At 46.7% G+C, this 21,487-nt stretch overlaps 1 protein-coding gene across 2 annotated transcripts in view; it reads left to right on the forward strand.

The window, feature by feature from the left end:
* Positions 1 to 1,057: 1,057 nt before the first annotated feature.
* Positions 1,058 to 21,487, forward strand: part of MRAS (muscle RAS oncogene homolog) — a 38,604-nt gene continuing 18,174 nt past the window's right edge. Inside the window, exons 1-2 of one of the 2 annotated variants that reach the window (XM_071435231.1) lie at positions 1,058 to 1,076; positions 1,505 to 1,674. The gene's annotated coding sequence lies outside the window, so the exon portion shown is untranslated. Of the gene's footprint in view, positions 1,077 to 1,188; positions 1,675 to 21,487 lie in introns of those variants that run through there. The other variant, XM_071435232.1, reaches the window with a different exon arrangement.

The raw sequence follows: 21,487 nt of genomic DNA on the forward strand, positions 1-21,487 counted from the left end.
TGCCAGACTCCTTGGGTAGATCTTTCTGGGGACTACTGGAGTGTACACAATGCTCATTCAGCACAGAGACTGTTCACTTGGGTTAAGGAACCATTTTGAGTTCCTGTACCTCTGCGTAGCACACCACCATGGAGGTAAGCGCTGACCTAGCATGGTAAATCAGCAGGTGACTAAATGTACCCCTTGAGATGCTGTGGGCACTCAGTCTGTACCTGAGCACCACCCAGGGTTGTGCCCAAGGTGCTCCTGTGGTAGGACACATCCTTCCTGCCATGGATTATTCTCACACAGCCATCGCTAGCATCCTCTGTGAGGACAGCATGTGTCAGCAGGTGTGTGTAGCGGGAGCAGAGCTTTTGCTGGTGTCAGGTGCAAGGTCTGAGGTGGCAAAGGAGCCCACAGGTGGCATAGTCAGTGGTGCTTTGGTTCTGCCTCCCAGTGCCAGCCAAGGGCACACATGAGAGGAAAGGAAAGTAACCACTGCCCATGTGTTCCCTGAGTGCTATATAGCATGAGCTCTGGTGTATTAAAGACGAGTTCTCTTATTGGGATTAAAGTTGATGAGGCTTCCTCGTATTAAGTATGAATATATACAGATATATATATATATGGGGGAGGAGGAGAAGAGGGGTTGTGTGCGCACAGGAGCTGGTTCTCAAAGGCTCAGTGTGTGCCGTGTTCATGCGGCGTGAACGGTGCTTGTGACAGTGCGTGCCCTCCGGCTGCTGCCCCGTCCGTCAGACAGAACCGGCTCTTTACTCTCCTCCTCCTCCTCGTTTGCTGGCGTCTGCACAAACCCGGCGGCCGGAGGGTCGGTCCGCTCCCTTCAGCCACAGCCCCGTGGGGCCCGGGGTGCCGGGCGGGGAGAGCGGCCCGAGCGTTTTGGTTTAAGGTGCCGCCGCCGCTGCCGCCCCACTCCGCTCCACCTTAACGCGCGGCGGCGGCGGACGGGCCCATTGCCGCGCCGGGGGTCGGCGGGCCCGGGCCCCCGGGAGCCGCGCCGCCGCCGCGCCCGCCGGACAGCGGCCCCCACGCGCGGCCCGGGCGGCCATCGCGGCCGAGCCGCCGAGCCGCAGGTGACGGCGGGTCCCCGCACCGCCGCGAATCCCCCTCGGCGGCGCCCGGCCCGGCCCCCGGCGGCGGGGCCGGGCTATTTATAGCAGCCGCCGCGGCGATATAAGGGATGGCGGGCGCGGGCTGCGCTGCCGCGGCCGCCGGGGCCAGAGCGCTGCCGGGCCGCGGGCGCCTCAGGGCGGGCGCTGAGGGCGCGGCCCCGCAGCCCGGGGGAGCGGGCGGGGAGCGGGCTCGGAGCGGCGCCGCTCCGTTCTGTGAGCGGGGCGGGGGGACACGGCCGAACAAACAATAACCGGGTGCGATCTGCCCGTCCTCCGCGGGACAGCGCCGCGCACTTTCGGCACTCCACGCGTGACAATCCCGCGGGAGGGGCGGGACCGCCGGTAACCGCGGCGGGGCTTCCCCCTCTGCTTCTTTCCTCTCCCCACAGCGATTCCTGCTGAAATGCGGCGCCCCACGCTGGGATGAGCCCCGCCGTCGGGAGCAGCGCGCCCCGGGCACCGCAGCTTTCCCTGGCCGCAGCTCGGTGTCGGGAGGAAAGCGCTGTCGCTGCGGAGCCGCCGCTGGCGGCAGCGCCGGACGCCGGGCGAGGGACGGACGGTACGGACGGGGGCTTCGTGCGGCGGGCGGGCTGCGGGGGGCTCGGGGTCCCTGCCCCGCCGAGAGCCGGGGAAAGGGAATGTATGGCGCAATGGTCGGAACGCCGTGCGGTACGTGTCCGCTCCGGGGCGAGCGCTGGGGAGAGGGGTCGCTCTGAGTTACGCGGTGTAATGGAAGATCTTTGTAAGTTGAGGGTTTGTTGGGTTTTGCTTGTGTCAGGGGTTGTTCCCCCCGCCACAGATTCAGAGTCATGGTATTCTTTTACGTTCCTACACCGGGTGTGTTTGGATGTGATCTGGGTATGGCGAGGATTCTTATCTTACATTAAAATTGCTCTTGGATCACTGAGTACTTTGAATAAGCTTCCATAACTTTTAGAAGGATAGAGATGCTATCTTCAATTACAGAGAAAGGAGGAGGAGGAGGAGGTACGGGTTTGGGTTTGGTTGGTTTTGGTTTTTTGTTGGTTTTTTTTTCTGGTTTTACTTTACTTTTACTTTGCTTTTATACTTTCTGCTTTAAGACAACAAACTGAACCACAGATAGGACAAGGTTTTTTCAGACCTTGTGATTGGGATTGCTGGGGATTAGAAAGAAAACTTGTAAGTTTTTTGTTTGTTTATTTACTTTAATCAATGGCTCAAGAGCCCTAGAAACAACGTATGAAGCCCCGCTTCCTAGGCAGAGAGAAACTAAGATAAAGCCACGCTGGCTGCAAGCTGAGGAGCAAGTTAAGTGTTAGACCTCGAGTGGATCACTCTCAAGCATCCTGCACTGCTCTGCTCCAGTGACTCTCCTTGTCGTGCAGCAAACTGGGACTTCACACCAGCAGGTCCGAGTGGAGACAGGGCTTTTCTTGGAAGAGTAAAGCTCACAGGGGAGCCTTGACTCCGGCATGAGGCTTTTTCCCAGCACAGGGAACTGCAGCCCTTCAGCACTGTCAGCTGGCACTGATCTCCACTAATGCCACGGAAATACAAAAATCTAAGCCACCAACTCGTCAGGTAGCTTAAATCATCTAAATTCGGATTTTGTCGTCAGGCTTAAAGGGATGCTATTGACTGGCAGTGTTTATGTACATCTTACCTGGAAACTGTTGTTCATACAAGAGTTAATATTAAGAAAAGTGAATCAACTTTATAGTTGTATCAGCTATAGATGTATCAGCTTTCTGAGTTTTCACTCTGAAATTACCTGGTTAGCTCAGGCTCTTTTTGCATCAGAGAGATGCATTTCAAATGCCTAAAACTGGTATTTTTCTTTATGAAAGGTACTTGCCTCTTGCTCTGAATCTGTTAAAATGGATTTGCAAAAACGGGGTCTGTTAATTTAAGAAAGGCTAGGAGAAAGATAAGAGAAAGAACAAGGGGTGTGGCAAGGAAATTGCACGAAGTAACAGCTTTAAAGAGAAACTCTCTGTAGGAGAGCTTCAGACTGCCTGAGAGGTAAGATTTCTTTCCAGATATTTGAGTCTCAAAATACCAAGCTGACAGCATCTCCTTAAAAATAATAGTGTATGTAGAAAATAGGTATGAATAGCTTCATATTGTAGTTCTGCATCAATTTGTCTTTCTTTGATTTTGTTCCTCCATTCCAGGAGCTATCCAATATGATAGAATGTATACCCAGATTGCAGAGAGCCAAACACCCCACCAGCATCTCTCCTGAACTAGAGCAGCTGGGTCAGAGCTGGCCCAGCACCTCTTTTCAGAAATTATCTGAGAGACAGTTCTATTTATTGAAGTTTTTGGTGGGTGTTTTCGCAAGCTCCAAATTTTTTGCAGAGAATGCTAAGAATTGCAGGAACTAAATTTCCTTCTTTGGGGGGAACTTTTTGGTATGTGTTGCATTGGATGTTCTTTTCTTGACCTGAGGGTCTGAGGCTAACACTAGGGAGGAATAACATTGTATCAGAAGAAGGTGGTTAGAGAGGACTTTCTTCCTTCTCCCCACCTGTTTTTTTGGCTCTGGTGGACAAATGGCATTTGGGGACTGGAAGGAGGAGGATGAGTCCTGCACGTGAGCTGCTGTTGTCATTGGCAAAGGCAATGTAAGGCAGGTGGATGTAGGAAAAATGGGTGTGATGATTCATGATTGTTGTCATTGTGCTGGGGTTTCTTAGACTCCTCTTTAACAGCAGTGTCCTGTACCAAGTCCTCTCTGGCCCATTAGCAGCTCCATGTGCTCCTAGTGGTGTCTCTGGGCTGACAACATTTGAACAGAAACTCTACTCCCTTTTCTTAATTCTAGAAGGCTCCTTGAGGAAAACTGTTAAGCTTTATTCAATTCTGCCCTTTCATTTTTATCTTCCTTCCTTGGGTGTGAAGTCCTTTTTGTAGCTGGATTCAAGCCAAGAACTTCTACCCACAGCTGCCAAGCCTGGCATCCCTACTGGCTCCAGGTGAGTCAGTTCATGAGGATGAATCAGTATGCCCTGTAAAAGTTTTAGGCTCCAGACTTCAGCTTGACCACTCTTAATAATTTGGTTTTACCTGGTTTATTTGTTTGTCACTGCTTCAGCTAAGCTGTCACTTCTGGTGGCTCCTTGCTTCAGACTTGCTCAACCTTTGGAGCCATGCAGGGCCTTCAGTCAGTGTCCCTACACTTTGTGGAGCTGCATTTGCCTCAGCATTGTAACTTCTCCATGACCACTCATCCCTTTACCACTCTTACCTGCACAGGGGGAGTTAGGGGGGATTGCCTCAGCATGGGAATGGGCAGCTCTCAATGCAGGGAGTACTTCAGACTCTGGAGGTGCAGAATATCAACATGAATCCACAGGAATGAAGAGGGGACTGTTTTTGCATGGTGGAGGTGTTTGCATAAGCTTTTACAGTCATAAATAAGTAGATTGTGATTCAGGGGACAGATTCAATGTGAAAAATAGGGAATTAATTTTCAGGCTTCCAAGGCAGGGCTGAAGAAGAGAATGGTGTTAAAAGATATGGAAATGTACCTTGAAAGTAACCTTGCAAAGATGGATGACATTATTTTTGTTGTATGAAGCACCCAAATTTAACGGGGTATAAAGCAGAAGGCTTGGGAGGATTTGGTCCAAGTGAAAAGCGTGGGTCTGGCAGATGGGAGGAACATTAGCCCACTCCTTGGTGGAGTTATTGCTTCTTTCTCCTGTTGTTGCTTACAGGGGTGCTTGAGAGAAGATCCTTACTGGGGAGGGAAGAATAGCCTTCCTGTTCTACTTGAATGTCACTGGCTGTATTTTTCTCTGTGGGGAAACAAAGTTCCAGTGCTCCAGTGGGTCACATCCTGAGTGTCTGTATCCAAAGTAAATCTAGAGCAACACTGTCTACTTCAAAAATATCTGTAATAAGCCAAGACTGGCTCTTTCTGAACAGAGAGGATAAATGAGCGATTGTAACTTCAGATGCTGAATTTTTTGGCATACTTGGTTTTTTTCGAGATTTATGGCTCTTTTATTCTCTGTTTGAGAATGTAGTGGAGCAATTGCTGATCTGTGCATGTGTATGTGTGAGAAAATGTCAGTGGAGGAGTAATATATATGGAAATCTTGCATAGAGATACAGCAGGCAGTCAGTTTGCCATTAGATAATGAAATAATTGTACAAAAATATATCTCCTGAAATAACAATTGAGGGAAGGGGTAGGGACAGGGCTGGGGGAGGTTAACAATATTTTTGAGTAATTTGCTCTACTTAGAGTACTTGTTACTGACTCTCCTGCAGTTTTACTGCTCCAGACACTGCTTTTCCAGCGAGTGGTGCTTAGTGTTGCACAGGCAGGTAGGTTCCATCTGAGACGCCAGCCCAGTTCCTGGAGCTGGGTGAGGGGATGGGAAACTGTCCCCGAGTATTTTCTCTGTGACCTGGCCAACTCTTAGAGGTACCAATGAACCTGCCTTTCACTAAGTCCACTCTTCTTTCTAAAATGGGGTAGTAGAAGTTATTTCTTTGTGGGGTGTCTTGGGAGCATAAATATAGCTGAGATACTTCAGAAGGCATCTAAGTATTTGAGACAGTCTTGGATGAGATTCCCCTTCCTGCTACTTCTCTTCTGGCCAGAACTGACCAGCAGAAATGTTCACTGCTTGTACAATTTACATATTCATTTTTGGCTAAATTTTGTTAACCTTGAAATTTGACATTGATAGGCTCAAGTGTAAAATCTTTAACTACTTTCTTGTACTTTCTTCTACTATAGAGCGGCTTAAAAAGTTCCTGGCACTCTTTCACCTTCTCCCAAATAACACAATACTTGCCTTGCCTTCTCTTTGAGAAGGTCTGCTTCTGAAAAGAATGTTGTACCAAATATATAACTTTATTGCAAGGTGGTAAAAATTGTTTATTCTTTCTTCATCCCAGCTCTTGACTGCATCTGCCTAGTTCTTGGTCTAGAGATAAATGTCACTGAGGACTGCCTGGGGACTATTTTGCATCTGAATGGTGACTTGTAATGATTCAGGTAATGGGCCAGACCACTGTTTTATGTAGTAACTGGTGCTAGTCCACTGAAGTCCAAACAGCTTCTCCAAGTTTCTATCATCTCCAGTGAAAACAAGTGCAACAGCATCAGCTTGCAGCCAGTTTACAGTAAACCTGCTCCCTGGGCTGTGGGTTAACCTCCTTAAATATCCCTGTGGTCAGGTCTGTTAGTCTTGTATGTGAAAATAAGTCTTGGTGTGCTTTCTGATTTACTGAAGTGTAAATAAACCAAGAAGGTCTTTCACGTTCAGGCTCTCTCATCAGCATATATTAGTAACGCTCATCAGCTCTTGACTGGAACTTTGATGGCATAATTACTCTGAAGTGGTAACATATTCAAAACTACCTGTGTGACTTTGGGAGTTAGATTCCTCAGAGTCTTAGTCATTATTTTAAAAAGCAATTAGCTTTTTAAGCTACACACACTCCTGGAAGTTTTAAGCAAAGGCTTCTGTTTATCTTGTCTTTTAAATGCCAGTTTCTAGGATGAGAGTGGTGGCTCTACCACTCCACTTATTTCAGATATTAAATAAGAGTGTTGGAGAAACAATTAGAAAAATACTGTGGTAAATAAATTCTCATGGGTAATCTTACTAGAGAGGTCCAAGAGGTAAAAATGTACTTTTCAGTCACCTGACAGCAGGATGGATATGGGCATGCATTTTCAGCTATGTCTTCAGGACAGCTGAGAGGATGACTGATGTCTCAGCTGTTACTGTAGACAGAGCAAAGCATGTATTTCTCTAGACAGGATTTGGTGTGCTTAAACAGCTTGTGACTAGAGCAGTTCAAGTCACTGGGGCAAACATGGTTATCAGCAGAAGCAGATAAACTAAGAAAACAGTCTTGCATACTCTAATGTTTGTGTAGGTAAGATTTTAATTTGCTATCAGTCCTAGGGTTCTTTATGAGCAGTGATGGATTAGTCTTGATACTTCTGCAAGTTTTAAAGCATTCCTGTAACACTTGTAATGCAAAATCTATTTATTTTGCAGCATACCTGTGAGATAGGGACCTGCTATTTATCTCATTTGTACAGCTAGGGAACTGAAGTATTCAGTAAACCTAAGCACAGCATGAAGGATTGATCACACAAGAAAGTCTGCAGGAGGGTGCTCAAACAGTCTTAATTCTCATGAAAATCAACAAGCTCTGGTCCTTGCTTTTCCCATCTGATTCTTTCTCGTTGCTTCTGAAGTGGCTTGTGGCATTTGCTTGGCTAGACAACATGGGTTTGGCTTTTCTAAGGAAGAAAGCTCAAGCCTGGTGATGGAGGGAGGGAGGTCATGTGTGTCTGGGGAAGGTGAAGAGTGGGGAATCCCCCAGCTAGAGATTCCTCCACCACCACTACTTCAGTGAGTGGCTTCCCCAAGACTGGCACAGGCTGCTTCTCAGTTACTGAACTATGTTCCTCTCTGGCAAATCCCTGCTCTTCCTGTACCCAGAGCCAGCTCTGCTCCTCTTAATAAAGTTGGTATGAGTGGCTGGGTTGATGATGGAGCTTCCTGCCCAGCTCCATATCTGCTGCCACAATGCTGAGTCCCTGTGCTGCCTGGGTTCCGTGATGGAGCAGAGCTTCCACTGCTCCATCTCAGCCACGTGAGGGTCACCAGTGCTTGGAGTTTGGTGGAGGAAGTTGTCCAAAGCTGGCAGGAGGAATTTTCTGCCATGGTTGCATGATGAACAGTAACAATGTGAGTTTTATTGCTCAGAATGTGTCCACATTTATAGGATGCTATATTTAAAAAGGAGAAAAAATGAGTCATGGGGAGCTATGCTAATGCTAAGTATTTAAGTCTACCTCTTGTGAGACTGAAGGCAGTGGGAGTTGAGCAACATTCTTGTGAGGTGTCTAGAGGATTTATGGATCAAACTAAAGCCTGCTGAAGTCAGCTGTAAGTCATGCAGTGCCTTGCTTGGGGCCCGTGTCATGTCCTGTGTGTGGGTTACAGTGAAATATTCCTCTTGGGAAACCCAGGAGCGCTCTGTGCTGCCGGCTTCCCTGGGCTCGGGCAGGAGCTTGACTTGCTCCCAGTGGTTATTACTCTGCCACTGGGAAGTCACTCCTGGCTTGCTGCCAGGGCAGGAATGTTGCTGTGCCTCCCAGGCCATGCCTGCAGCACCATAGGTACGGTTACCTGTGCCCTGAGTGGGAGCAGGCAGAGCCTGGCATGTCTCAGCTTCTCCTGCACTCCCAAGGAGATGTAGTGTCAGGGTCTCCTGTGGTACAAGCTGCTGGAGCTTTCCTTTCAGAGCTGGCTAGGGTCACAGGGATGCCAGGGTTCAGATGCTTTCACTTCTGACATGTCTTGACACTAATTCAGTTGGCTTGCACTTAATTATGAAGTGCAAATGTTGGAGTTTGTTTTATTTAAAAGTTCCTTAATGAAATTGCGATCTGATTGAGAGCGCCAGTGAATTCAGCTTTCCAGGCGTCTGCTTGCCAGCATGCCTCAGCTCCTGTCACAGCTATAAGGAAGGACTGGGAGCAGGATTTCAGTGGTGGGTGAGCCAACAATGGAGTATGAAGAGGGACTCTGTGAACAAACCCTGACAGGGCCATGTGTCCAAAAAATGCAGATTTGGCAACAGCAAGAGGCTCTGCAGATCCTCTGTGTAATCCACATATTGGAAGGAGAAGGTTTTGAAGTGAGCAAAAAATAATTATTAAAGTGAAATCTTCAGCTTTATTGGACTTTTTAATTTCGTTTTCTTGTGATTTTTTTTGTTGGTTTTTTTTTTAAGAATTGGTCATATCAGTATGAAAGTGAATGTATTTAATCTTCCTTGGATATAGTTTTGGGTGGTGCACTATTGCAACCTCTTTTGTTTTCCAGTGCAAGGCATGCTCTGGTTTATGGAAACAAATACTTGTTCATCTTGCAAATATAAGAGGGGTTGAAAGGCTTTTGAATAGGGATCTGCTCTTTGCACTGCTGGAAGCACTAAGCCTCATGGTGAGCAACAGATGATAGGCAATAGCTGGAACAAACACCCACCCATTTCAGATTAAAAGGATGTTAATGGACATCAGTGTAGTGGGAATCACAGCCACTTTTTTCTTGAACTGGCCTTCCCACATAAAGAACAACTAAAACACCACTGTAGCATGCCTTCATGGTGACTTGGTACCTGGTGACTTCAAGGAAGCATTTAAAGGATTTTTCCCTGTAAACTTGTGATCTTGTGATACAAGTTGTTTACCAGTTGGCTGTTGAAACACTCACTCTGAAGGGGTACCAAATGACAAAAGTAACAGGATGCAGATGGAATTTAATCTCTTGGTCACATTCAGACACTATTATCGGGTCTATCATCTGTACTTAGCATACCCAGATAGCTCTTGAGTGGTCTGCATAGACAGCTGGCAGTTTAGTAGAGATTGTGATCTTCAGAAAATATGTAGCTGATGTCTTGTGTAATACTTGCTATGGAAGTATTGGTGTCACCAGCCTAAGTGCAACACTTGCAGAGCGGGGAACACATGTCTGTAAAGCAGGACTCTTTGGAAGTTGTTATTCAATACCCAAGCACTCAATCCCAGAAAGAGACCTAAGGGCATCCACAGAGCTTGTGCTGCAGGGTGATGAACTGGGAGCAGGGAGATCACTGAAGGAATCCCTTTGGCTCAGCAGTGCTTGCTGCTGGCTGCAGTTGCAGACTGAGGCTGGTTTGGTGGCTGCTGGTGTTTAGTAGGGACAAGAATCCCTAACTAACCTTGGAACAGGAGGAGACATGCCCCAGTGCTCTGGAAAAACCCTCAGCTGTTGTGAATTGTTTTTGTGCAGCAGTGCAAGGTCAAACACTGCTGTTTTAGCTCTCAGAATAGTGCATGATCTCGCTGTTAAGGTACCTGCCTGCATCTGACACAGCTGCCCTTGGAGAACAAGGCAGGTATTGCCTGAGCCCACTCTGTGCACTTCACCTGAAGAGAGACCTTGGTGGTAGCTGGGGAAGGATCACAGCTTGGAATTCGAGCATCCAGAGGTTGTGATCAGCTGGAGGACAAGGTGGACTTGAATAAGTACTTGCAGCAGTACTTCTCTAAGAAAATATTCTGTAGCTCAAGGGCAGAGTGCTTTGAGAGAGACTTCTGTTTCCTCCACATGCTGTGGATGCTTTCAGATCTAATCTGCAAACAGGGAATATGTCAGGCATGAGGAACTGTGCAGACCATTTGCTTTTCTTGAGCTCTGGGCAGGTCCAAAGAGATACTGAATGCTCTGTTGAGATGCTCTGCTGGGCATTGCTTCTTCTGTACATCCTGCAAAATAGGTCCAGGAAGCACAAGGATGCTGACAAGCTGCTGCATCACCCTTGTCCTGTGAGCAGCAAGGGTTTTGTTACATGAGATTTACTTGTGGAGTATTAAGTCTGTTTTCAAAAGTTTTCCTTGGACCAAACGCCTGTGGAGCATGAAAAGGCTTTCATGTTAATCAGCCAAGTTAGCTAAGAGAATATATAATTCCTTATTCTTTTTGCAATGTAGCAAGCCTGTTTAATTAGGCAATTGGGATTTGAATTATTAAATAACAGAACAGTTTCAACCTACTTTTCTGTTGGTAAAGATCTCCAGCAACCCTGTTTTTATTCCATGGATTTTTGAATTACGAGTTCCAAAAACTCTTTGAACCTCAGGAGGATGACTTACTGGATCCAGGAGGACAGAGAAATAGGACTCTTATTTTAAGGTCTGGTGAGCACAGCAAGTTACTTTCTGTTGTTTACATACCAGCCTCACAAGAATATGGAAATAAATTCTAGGCTATCGAAGCAAAGCAGAAAAATTGTGGTTTTGGGCATCTCCTGTGTTGAAGCATCTGTTTGGTTTTGTGCAGCATAAGAATAAATCCTTCTACTGCACAAAACTCTGGGAGTAGCTCTCTCTCTGATTTAGGGTGAAAGAGAATAGAGCAAAGTAACAGGAGCCACAGTTCATGTGGGCTTGGGAAGACTCTCGAAGATGAACTGGCCTAGCTGGGAGGTGAGAAGGGACAAAGAGGAGCTGTCTCAGCCAGAGCAATGAAGAGCTGCTGAATTTAGGCAGTGATTGGAGGTCTGCCACCTTCAAGGCAGTGACAAAAAGCCTGAGGAAATGCCTGCTGGAGTCCATGGTTGGGGCAGACATGCCAGCAGCCCTGGGCCGGGTGTCCTTGTGGGCAGCAGGAGGCGAGGGACTTGCTGACAAAGCCACTTGGACCCAAAAAACTCCTGAAATATCTCCCAGCCTCAAGCTCTCCAAGCCCTCCTGACCCTAGGCTAATGTATTCTGGCTCCTGTTTGGGACTGGTGCACTTCAAAAGCCTTGTTGAGTGGATGGGTGGGTAGAACTGGGACCCAAAATACCATTTCCCCTTCCTAAGGCTAGGCGTATACCAAACTTGTGTCTCTGTGTGGTAAAAGAATATGAACCAAAAGTGCTGAGAGATGCAGTGGTTAAATTGAAACCTGCTGTGACAGGATGAAAGTAATCTTGTCCCTCACAAGGCCTTAATGCTTTGGGGCTTTATTTATTTATTTATTTATTTTTTCAAGTGGCTGCCATCCATGCTGTCTCTATCTGTGATTTTAATAGAGATATTTTTATATGCAGACATGTGTCAAGATTAAATCACCCCATGTTATATTATCACTCACTAGGTTGATATAAAAAACCAATATCTATAGCTGTGTTTTATTTAAAATTTGAAGTCTGAATTGTCATTGAAGGTGCTGAAGTATAAGAGGATAACTGTGTTAGGGTCTGTGTCCCTTGCAGTACAAAGAAGGAAGGGTCAAATCCAAATTTTTTGCTGTTTCTATGAGTCTGGTATGTAAAATATGATGCAAATCAGAGATTTACATGGATTGCCAAGACTAAGGCTAATCCATAATCTCTTTGCTTGGTGTTTAAAAATAATGGCACTGTACCTGCATAGGAATGCCATATGAGATCTACCCTAAGGTTAGAGCAACATAATGCTGCATCCCACTGGTTTTGAGAAGAGACTTTGGTGTCTTGACTTGGTTACAACTTTGCAGCAGGGTAGCTGTACTTCAGAGCTGTGTGGTGGATGGAAATTATAAATGGGTCTTATGGCAGAACCTGAGACATTTCCTTGGAATTTCTCAGCCAAGGTTTTCAGGAGACTGAACAGGTTTCCTTGCTCAGATCCTTCTGAGTTTCAAACAGGAGAAGGAGAGCAGAGTAATTGAACCAAAGCAATGATTTGGAAGAGCTAATGAAGGACCAGGGATTCTTCTTTGAAGGTAGCGCTTGATTTACCTTACCTAGATACAGAAACTTTGTCCAGTTATTTGCTTTATTTGGTTCATGCGTGGCCTTACCTGTGAAGTGACCCTTCCCACTGCTCAGGTAAAGCAAAGTTCTGTACACTGCTAGGAGCTCTGAACCACTCAGCTACAGCTGCAGTGTCCAGTGGCATTGTAGTACCACTCACAGTGAGAGAAAGGTGGGTGTGCTCCAGCCCCAGAAAATGACAAGCAGCGTGGTGATACCAGTGTTGAACTGATGCTTTATCCCCTTGTCCCATCCAAGGTCCTTACTGGCCCTGTTGCCAAGACTCAGAGGTGTGTTCACTGCCTGTATTGCTCTGTAGCCCAGCACATCTTCTCATTCCTTTGGGACAGCATCCCCTCAGGGAATCTGACTGTGCAATTTCTGCAAATCTGTCAGTGTCAGCCTGATAATAAGACAGAAGGAGGCCTCATGTTGGGTGTGGAGCACTGAGTACCTTGAAAGCTGACTGCTGAAATGAGTATGACCAAGTGTGGTATGCTTCTCCCATGTGAAAACAGTTTATAGGGCAAAAGCAGATGTTATTGTTTGGTGTGTGTGAAAGATGCTTTGTGGCAGAAGCGGGTGTGCCTCTCTTTTCCTTTAACTGGCAAGAGAATCTGCTGTTCCGTTCTTCTTTTCTTTTTCTTTTTATTTTTTTTTTCTTTCCTCCATGCAATGGTAATTGAGTTTTGAAGGGGTTTATCTTTCCCTGAAGTTGTGGATGAATTTCTGATGTGATTGCACAGTGTAGTGGTGGCTGGAGCCGTGCTGTTGCCTTGTTCATCAGAGCTGCTTCACGAGAGTGCAGAATACTTCTGAGGTATGATTTCCCATCACATGCTAATCCAGTGAAGTGCTGTAGATTCACTTGCTGGCACTGTTTAAATCCATAATGCAGCACCACCTGCCAAACCACAGGGCATAATGGAAGTGTTAATGAATGTACATATATACCCTCCCACATGGCTGCAAGTTGAATGACTTAAGAGTCAAGGCAGAGAATTTAGGCTGAGTGTAGAAGGAACCAGAATTAGGGTATCCTGATGCAGATCTCAGCTGAAACTGGGGAGTGGGGAGTGGCCACAGGGGGTGTAAAATTGGGTCAGCTGACTTACAGGGTGCTTTCAGATGTGTTGATTTTCAGCTGCTGCTCTATGGATTCGTCCAGTCACAACACCTGAGATGTAACTTGGGCATTCAACACCAAAGTGCAGGTACTGAGCAGCACCAGCTGGGGCCCTCATACCTCTCTTCTGAGGGGTATTCTCATGGGGTGCTTCTCTCCAGTGCTGGCAGGGTGAAGGCACTTGATAGGAGAGTGGACTTGAGTCATGTAAGGCTAAACTCTGTTCCTCAGGGGTGGTTTGGCCAGCTGCCCACTGGTTTGAGTGTCAAGGTGTGTGTTTGCCACCAGGATGGCTTGTCCAGGCTGGCACAGAGCGGAAGGAGAATACCAAGGAAAGAGCTAAACAGGGACAGCCAAGGGGTTTGCCAAAGAGAGTGGCTAGGAAGAGGCAGCAGGGCTGGCCTGGCATATGGCTGGGATGTTGGCATTTCCTGCACCCTGTCCTCAGGCAGGTTCAGTGGAATGCTGTGGCTTTGCAAAACCCTGCATCACCATATGTGAGGCAGAGGAGGGGCCCGTGCATCCACCCCTCATCCCACTCCTCATCCCTGTACCCAGCCCTGAGTTCTGCCCACCCTCCTCTTTGAGACAAACAGTTGGATTTGCCAAGTATGGAGTCACCTCCCCAGCAGGCTGTTCGTAAATAAGAGGCTTATGCTCTTGGCAGACACTGTAACAAGCCTGGAAAAAATTACTGTTATGGGTCCTGGCCCAGTGATGAGATCTTGGAGTCTTCCAAGTGACAGAGTAATGACATGGACCTGGGAAATGCCTGGAATAGCCTTCCACACAGTTCTGGGATTTAGCGTCATTAGATTCTAAATAAAATAGGCCATGTGCCTATTTGGGTAAATTTGGGAGGCAGCTGTTCCTTCCTCTTCTGAAGTCCATGCTGGTGAAGCTCTACTAAATCTCCAGCATTACAGACCACCATACTCTCTGTTATTCTGTACTTGTGAGTATTAGATGTGTTGTGGGGAACCAGGGGGACTGTCCTTGATCCAAGACCGTGGGAAAATTTATAGAGAGCCGTTCAAGCCTGTCCTGTGCCTTGGGGTGTAGAACTATTGAAGAAATATCAGTGCTGCCCCACAGCTCACAGATAATTTCTGGGAACCTTGTGATGCAAAGTGAACAGGCAATGTGTCTTTTTCCATATGTTATGTACAATAGTATTTTTGCCTAGGAAGGACATAGACATGAGTCAAGTTTTGGAACAGACTTGCAGGCAGAGGAGAGATTTTGTAAATAGCCTGGAGATCCCTACTCTCCTCACCTTCCTTCATCTGTCCCTTGGACTTGGTAGGATTCACCCATCCCCTAGTGGAAATGCTATTACCAGGGAACTTCACAGCCTTTATCTCTTTGCAGCTGTCTAAGAGATGCAAAGTGTGTTTGCCAGGAGGGAAGGGAGTCTTTAAAAAGCCATTTACATCCTGAAAGACATCCGGTAGCAACACTGGAGATGTAAAAGCATTAAATACTGAATTGAGCCTGACTGGAAGACAAATGTGGAGCCAAATGCATTGATTGATTTGCAGAAGGGTGACTGGAATGAGGTGGCCCTGTACCCTTTCTATCCATTAATCATTTCCAAAGCATCCATGGGTGCCATGAAGTCTGTGCCTTGGAGCAGCCATGTGTGGACAGCATGGTGCCCATGAGGCTGCAGGGCAATGACCCTTCAAGGAGCTGGGCAGAGGGGTGGATGCACTCCTTGTTTGGCAGGGGCTTTGGGACTGATGTGGGAAAGGCAGGGTGGAGCAGTGAGGAGGTCCATGCTGGGCAGTCCTTGGTGCTGCTTAGGATCCCCTCACAGCTCCATGATGCAGCACAGGAATTTGTTGCCTAGACCACTTCCACCTGCCCAAGGTGATGCTGGGTGAGGCCAGGAGGGCTGTGCCATGCACATCTGGTTGCATTGCCAGTGTCCACATGCAGGCAGCAGAACATCTGGGCTGCAAACAGGACATTGCTAAAGCACTGGGCTATTGCTTCAGAAACGTCACTGGGCAGTATTAAGAGCAGCAAACCACCCAGGGCAGTGAATTTGGGGTCTTTTCTATTGGTGTGTCAGCAGACTGGGATGTTTAGGAGGGAAGCTGCCCATTTCCAGGGATTGTGCAAGCAGGAAGGGCAGCTATTGGAATTCGAAGCTGCTTCCTCCACTAAATTTGTTCTTGCTGTGTTATCTCTGCCTGGGCAGGGCAGGGGAACATCTTGGCAATCTGCTTTTTTGCTACAGTGTGTTTAGGTCAGCTTCATTGGTTCCATGATAACATAGGAGCGGCCTTCCTGGCCTCACTAGCAAAGAATTTGCAATAGTAATACAGGAATCTGTCATCCCCTGATGTCTCCTGAGAGTTTTGGAAATAAATGAGTAAGGAAAGAGATGGTGGATTTAAGCACACAAGAAGTAATGGAGGTAAGAGTAGCTGAGCCAAGCCCCAGTTACTGAGTATGATGCTCTCATTTCATACCTTGGCAAAAGGCTTGGATCAGCCTCCAGTGGACACCCCTAAACTGGCAACAATACAGTTTTATTTGAGGTCCTAGAGATAAAGGAATGGATCTTGTGTAGCTGCTTTCTGGTCGCATAACTGGATTCTTCTACAGAACTGGTAGTGGCAGAGCTGTAACTACAAATGACCCAAATCTGGCTGAAGTACTGCTTTTAAGAATAATAATAATAATAATAAAAAATCTGGCATCTGCACCTGACTGTTGGTTTGTCAGTGACAGAACTCTTCTTACATATTTTGAAAAGGGCACTACGTCACCCGGGGAAACGGGCTGAAGATTAATGGAGTTGTTGTGGGAGGTGGAGGAGGAGTTGGGAGAGGGAAGCAGAGTTGGTTTTGGATGACATTTGTCGTGTGATTGACTCATGCTGTGCTGCACTTTACATACATTGAGACACCGACAAGCACGTGCTTCCCAGTAAAAGCAAGTGAGTCCCTGAACCCAGGCTGGCCAGGGAAAGCTGCTGCTTAGCTCTTCAGCAAGGGCTCCTCCTTACATCACTTAGGGATTCGCAGAGGGGGAAGGTGGGGGGCTGCCTACTACCTAAGCCACTTCCAGTGACGTGGCTTTTTATTATTATTATTTGTTCAGGCTATAATTCTGTGTTCCCTGAAATAACTACCAAATATTCATCAGGCAGCTCCTGCCTTTAGCTGCCTTTGTGTGAATCTCAAGTGCTTCATTACTCCCCCGGTGCGTTTTCTTTCTCTTACAGTAAATCTGAGCAGCATCTGTGTGGTGGGGGAGGTGATGCAATTTTGGGTTGAAAGGGAGAAAAGGTCTGGCTGGCACAGGAAGCCAGTGAGCAGTTCAGGGAACATAACACTTGGGGTACAGCATCTTTTTGCACAGGAGGAGAATTGATGAGGCCACTTCCAGGACCCACAGTTAGATCCCCCCACATTCAAAGCCCAGCCAATTGCAGCTCTTCATTGCTTGGTAGAGGATTTTATTTTTAAACGACAGTTGGTTTAAGGCTTTCTTTTTTTCCCCCTCCCTTTTAGTAGCAATCTGATACTGCTTTGATCACTACTCCAAAAGGAAATGCCTGTAATTTCCTGTGCAGGTCTTACCAGGTGCTGGGCTCCATCAGATCCAGAAGCTGATGGGAGTTGGGAGCACCTGTTAGAATCTGCCTTCTTAGAAAACCTCAGAGACTTGAAATTTCATTTGTGTTTTGCAAAACCTAATGCCAGAGCTACAAAGGGCATCAGACTCTGGCTTCCCACGTGACAGATCTGTTCCATGCTGCCTTCCCACTGAAGACTGAACACAGTCCAGCTTTTGTTCAGTGTGTCCTTTTAGAGGCATTGACTGGGAAGGAAATCTGACAGACTGGAGAAAACTTGGCTAAGAGTTACTCATCTTTATTTAATAATAATTGGCAGGTTTTTTTCATACACCTACGAGACCTTTGGCTCTTGATGGTTTGGGACATGGTCATGCCTACTTGAGGGAGAAATTCCTGAAGTTCATTCAGTCCTGATCAGCATGACTCAAGGGAAGTAGCAGCCTCCTAAAAGGGCATGTCCTGTCTTTCAAGGATTCTTAGTTCCCAGCCCAAGGGATTGCCTACAACACATCAGGCTGAACTATTTTGGTACCTGGCTGGCGTCTCTGGGTGTGTCGTGGTGGTTGTGTGGCTGCAGCCAGCAGTCTGCAAGAGGAACAGAGAGGGAAGTGTTCAGATTTTGCAGAGTTTCAGCCCTGCAGGCACTGCGTGGAGCTGCTAATGCTTACAAAGTGGCTGGGTAAAAGGGTGTAATCGAGTGAGCTGTGGGCAGGGGAAGAGTTCTTAATTGCAACCGTAGGAGGAGTTGGCAGCCTCGGTGGCTGATAGTCTTCCTCAGGTGAGATTGGCCTCCTCAGGTATGCAGAGCTCTGTCAGGCCATGGGTGAGGAGCCATGGACCAAAACAAGCTGATGATAGGAAAATTGTCTTGGCCATGGGTTGATGGAATCATCAGCATCCGTGCCTATATATTAGTGTGTGCTAAATCATGGCCTGTCTTGCTGAAGTGGACATCAGCTCCCTAAAGTTGTCTGCTTTGGAGATCTGCAGCAGAGGAGGAGGGAGCTTGGTAGTTCCCACACAGGCCCTGCTGTAGCTTTTCTTGGAGGTTTTATAACAGAATTAAGCAATTTGTGTTGCATGTTGCCATAGAGACTGTAAATCACTGTCATGCTGGTCTTCTCAGCCAGGGAGCTGGTGTCTTTAATTGCACTAACCTCCCCTACAAATCCAGGGCTTGGTTCTGAGCTTGCTGACCTTCTGGAAGGGCCTCACCCTGGGAGCTCAGCCTTCTGGACAGCAGAGCAGAAATCAGGGAAAGGGGTGCCAGCACATTGAGTATCAACTATCTGGAGTCCATTTTATTTTTTATTATTGTCTTATGTGGCCACAGTTCTGCTCAGAAGCTGTGCTTGGACCCACTTGCATTCAGGGCAAGTTTTGTAATGAGGCTGGGGATTAGATACACTACCTACATTTTGCGGGCCAGCCATACAAACTAAGATGAATTTGGTGTTTTTATATTACTTGGCTGCTCCAAGGGGATAGCTCAGCCCTTCCACTCCACCTCCATGTCCAGACAGGTAAATGGGGTTTTATACAGTTTATTCTGCCTCCTAAAAGAAAATACTTTTTGCTGAGGAGGCTCAGTTTCAGTGACACCCTCGGACCAATGTTTCTTTTTTCTTCCCATCCACCTACCCCAGAAGTAGCCACACTTCTGACTGTCTCAGCATTACTGGCTTGTGCTGTCAGGCCACCAGTCTTGCCAGTGTGTATGAAGATGGTTGTATAAATGGCTGTATAAATCAGCCTCCTTCCAGTGATTAAACCCAGAGCCCTGACAGCATTTGCCAGCGTAGGGTATGGATCCTTCTCTTGGCTGCCTCAAAATAAACAACTATATAAATTGTAAGATGATTATCATCAGACCTTATTAGTGTATTACCACATGCTGCTTTGTATTCAGACAATAGATAAAAACATTTGTGCTTCACTTTTCTCAGTCAGATCTACAGCAAACACGCTGATTCTTGCTCCCATCTGAGGAGGACTGTGTCAGTACTCTTGCCAAAAACACATGAAAATTAGCCCAAGTCTTTTGCACTTGCCTGTAGCTCTGTGCACCTTTGTGAGTGTTCAGTCTTTTCCAGGAAATGATATATGTTGTTTTAAAGGTTTGAATCATGAGCTGGTTAAGTTCATAATCTTGTCAAGGCATGAGTTGTCTTCGTGCTTTGGTTATCAGGGCAGATGGAGGGGCAGAGGGATGGAAGTGCTTGACTTTCTGAAGGTTTTCTTTATGTGCGTGCATGGCTGGAGCATGAGACCTGTCATCTGAGTAGAAAGAGTCGTGTTTCCATGAGCAGCAAAAACAACCCTGCAGAAACATCTAAACTTGCTGCCTTTTGACACTCTGACGTTTTCATCTGTTGTGTTAGCATCACCTAAAATACAGGGAATTGTGCTCAACAGGCCAGCCTACAGTTCTTGACTTTTTTTTTTTTTCAATTGTTTTTTTTCAGTTCAGTTCTTGCTGTTTTCCCCAGGCTATGTAAGAGTCAGTCTGGTGGTTCAGACACACAGCATGACCAAACTTCTGGAAACAACGGGAAGCAAATGCCCCGATTCAGCCGATAAGCATGCTGGGCAGAGACACAGTTTGTACAATGGGCTAAACATTATCCTAGCACTTTGGGGAGCATTTCTTGCAAGATAAGCTTGAGGCTTCTTAGGAGTGGGTTAAAGGGCTGGCACAAAATGTCAGTAAAAATGTAATGCTTGTTGCCAAGCAGCAGCTTGTGGTTTTGTGAGGAGGTCAAAAATCGTGCACAAACGGAGTATGTTTTTCACATCCACAGACTGTCCCCTGCCATGTCAGTAACAATCAGTCTTTCATTCTGCCTGGCTGGAGCTGCTCTGCTGTGTAAAGAAGGATGGGGTGAAATTTTGGCCATGGGCAAAGCAAAAAATTGTCGTTAACTGTGTTGGAAGGAGAGGCAGAGCTTTAGCCAGGATCTGTGTCTCAAAAAGCCTGTGAGGATCATCTGACCCCAGAAGGATTACACAAAAATAAAACTTGGTCTTTCAAGCAAATATAAGACATTTAGTTGAAATTCATTGGTTTTTCAGTAGCTCAGCCTGCTGTGTATTGATGTGTGGTCTCCTAAATATGAGAAAGTGGCTTACTCAAAAATAGGGCTAAGAAACTTTTCCTTTGGGTTGTTGTGAGGAAATGCAGTGAGACTGTTTGAAACTTCAGCTGGTTTGGTCTTCTCCCCATCCAGCAGATGTTGCTTGCAGTGGAAATTCTTGCTATTCTCAAGAATTTCCTTCAAAGGTGGTTTAGAAACAAGCAGACTTGATCATGTTTCTTGCTCTGAAAATGTTGGCTGGTCTTAATTTGGACAAGAGGTCTTTGCTGTTCTTAGACTCAGAAATCTCATCCTCTGTCTCCTTATGGGCTTTTCTTTTTAGCGGTGGTATGGGGTCTCCAGTGTACTCAAAGAACATGATACCCCCAAGTTCACCAGGTCAAAAGTGCTTTTATGATTCAATATTTTGGATTCAACCAAAGTAATGATTATGGAGAAAGGGACTAGAGGAATCAAAAACTAGATTAGATGATTATGTTTTTGTGTTTTCACAAGAGCACAGTCAGCTTCTGTGGCACAGAGCACATCAGACTTGCTTGGTGGTTTCTAAGAATGAAAAAGTTGTCTTTTTAATGAAAAAGAAATCCCTAGGGTTATTGGGAAAGCCTCCAAAAGCTTGTGTTGGTTGGTGGGGATACAGGTTTGGAGCCAACAGTTTATGGAAGTCCCCTCAGAGCAGTCTTGGTCCCACCTCAGTGCTGACCCCAGCCGGTGCCTGCAGCCCAAAGGGCACCAGCAAAACCAGAATGTCTGGGAGCAGGTGCCTGCAGAAAGTGTCACCACAGCTGCTGCTGCACTGAGCAGTATTTTCAAGAAAACCAATACCAGGAAAATCAACTGCCTTGTCTTAAGCCTTATCATTATGATGAATATTTTTTTTCTCTTTAAGTGTGTGAAAGACCTCGCAGAAAATGTAACGGTCATTCAGATCTGGGAGGTGGCCACCTGTTTCCTCTGAGATCTGAGTCAGTATCACTGCTGCCCAAGGGTGGGTGGAGGGCACTTACATGCACAGAACCTCCTGTCTTCCTTCTCCTTAAGTGAGCAGTTTCTGCTGCTGAGTGTTGAAATGGGCCAGTCAGCAACGGCTGCCTCTTCTCCCTTCTCCACAAACCTGTGCTGTTGCCCAGTTTCAGCCAGGGAATTTTTTTCATTTTTCTTTTAGGAGGTAGCTCTGAGATGAGGGAAGCAGTGTGACCATGCTGCTGGGAAGCTGCTCTCTAGGCTGTGTCACAGCCACAGGCACCAGCCTTCCTG

The sequence above is a fragment of the Agelaius tricolor genome, unplaced genomic scaffold (genome assembly GCF_023055355.1).
Source record: "Agelaius tricolor isolate 1412-34295 unplaced genomic scaffold, bAgeTri1.0.p SCAF_10, whole genome shotgun sequence".
In the NCBI taxonomy this organism is placed as follows: domain Eukaryota; kingdom Metazoa; phylum Chordata; class Aves; order Passeriformes; family Icteridae; genus Agelaius; species Agelaius tricolor.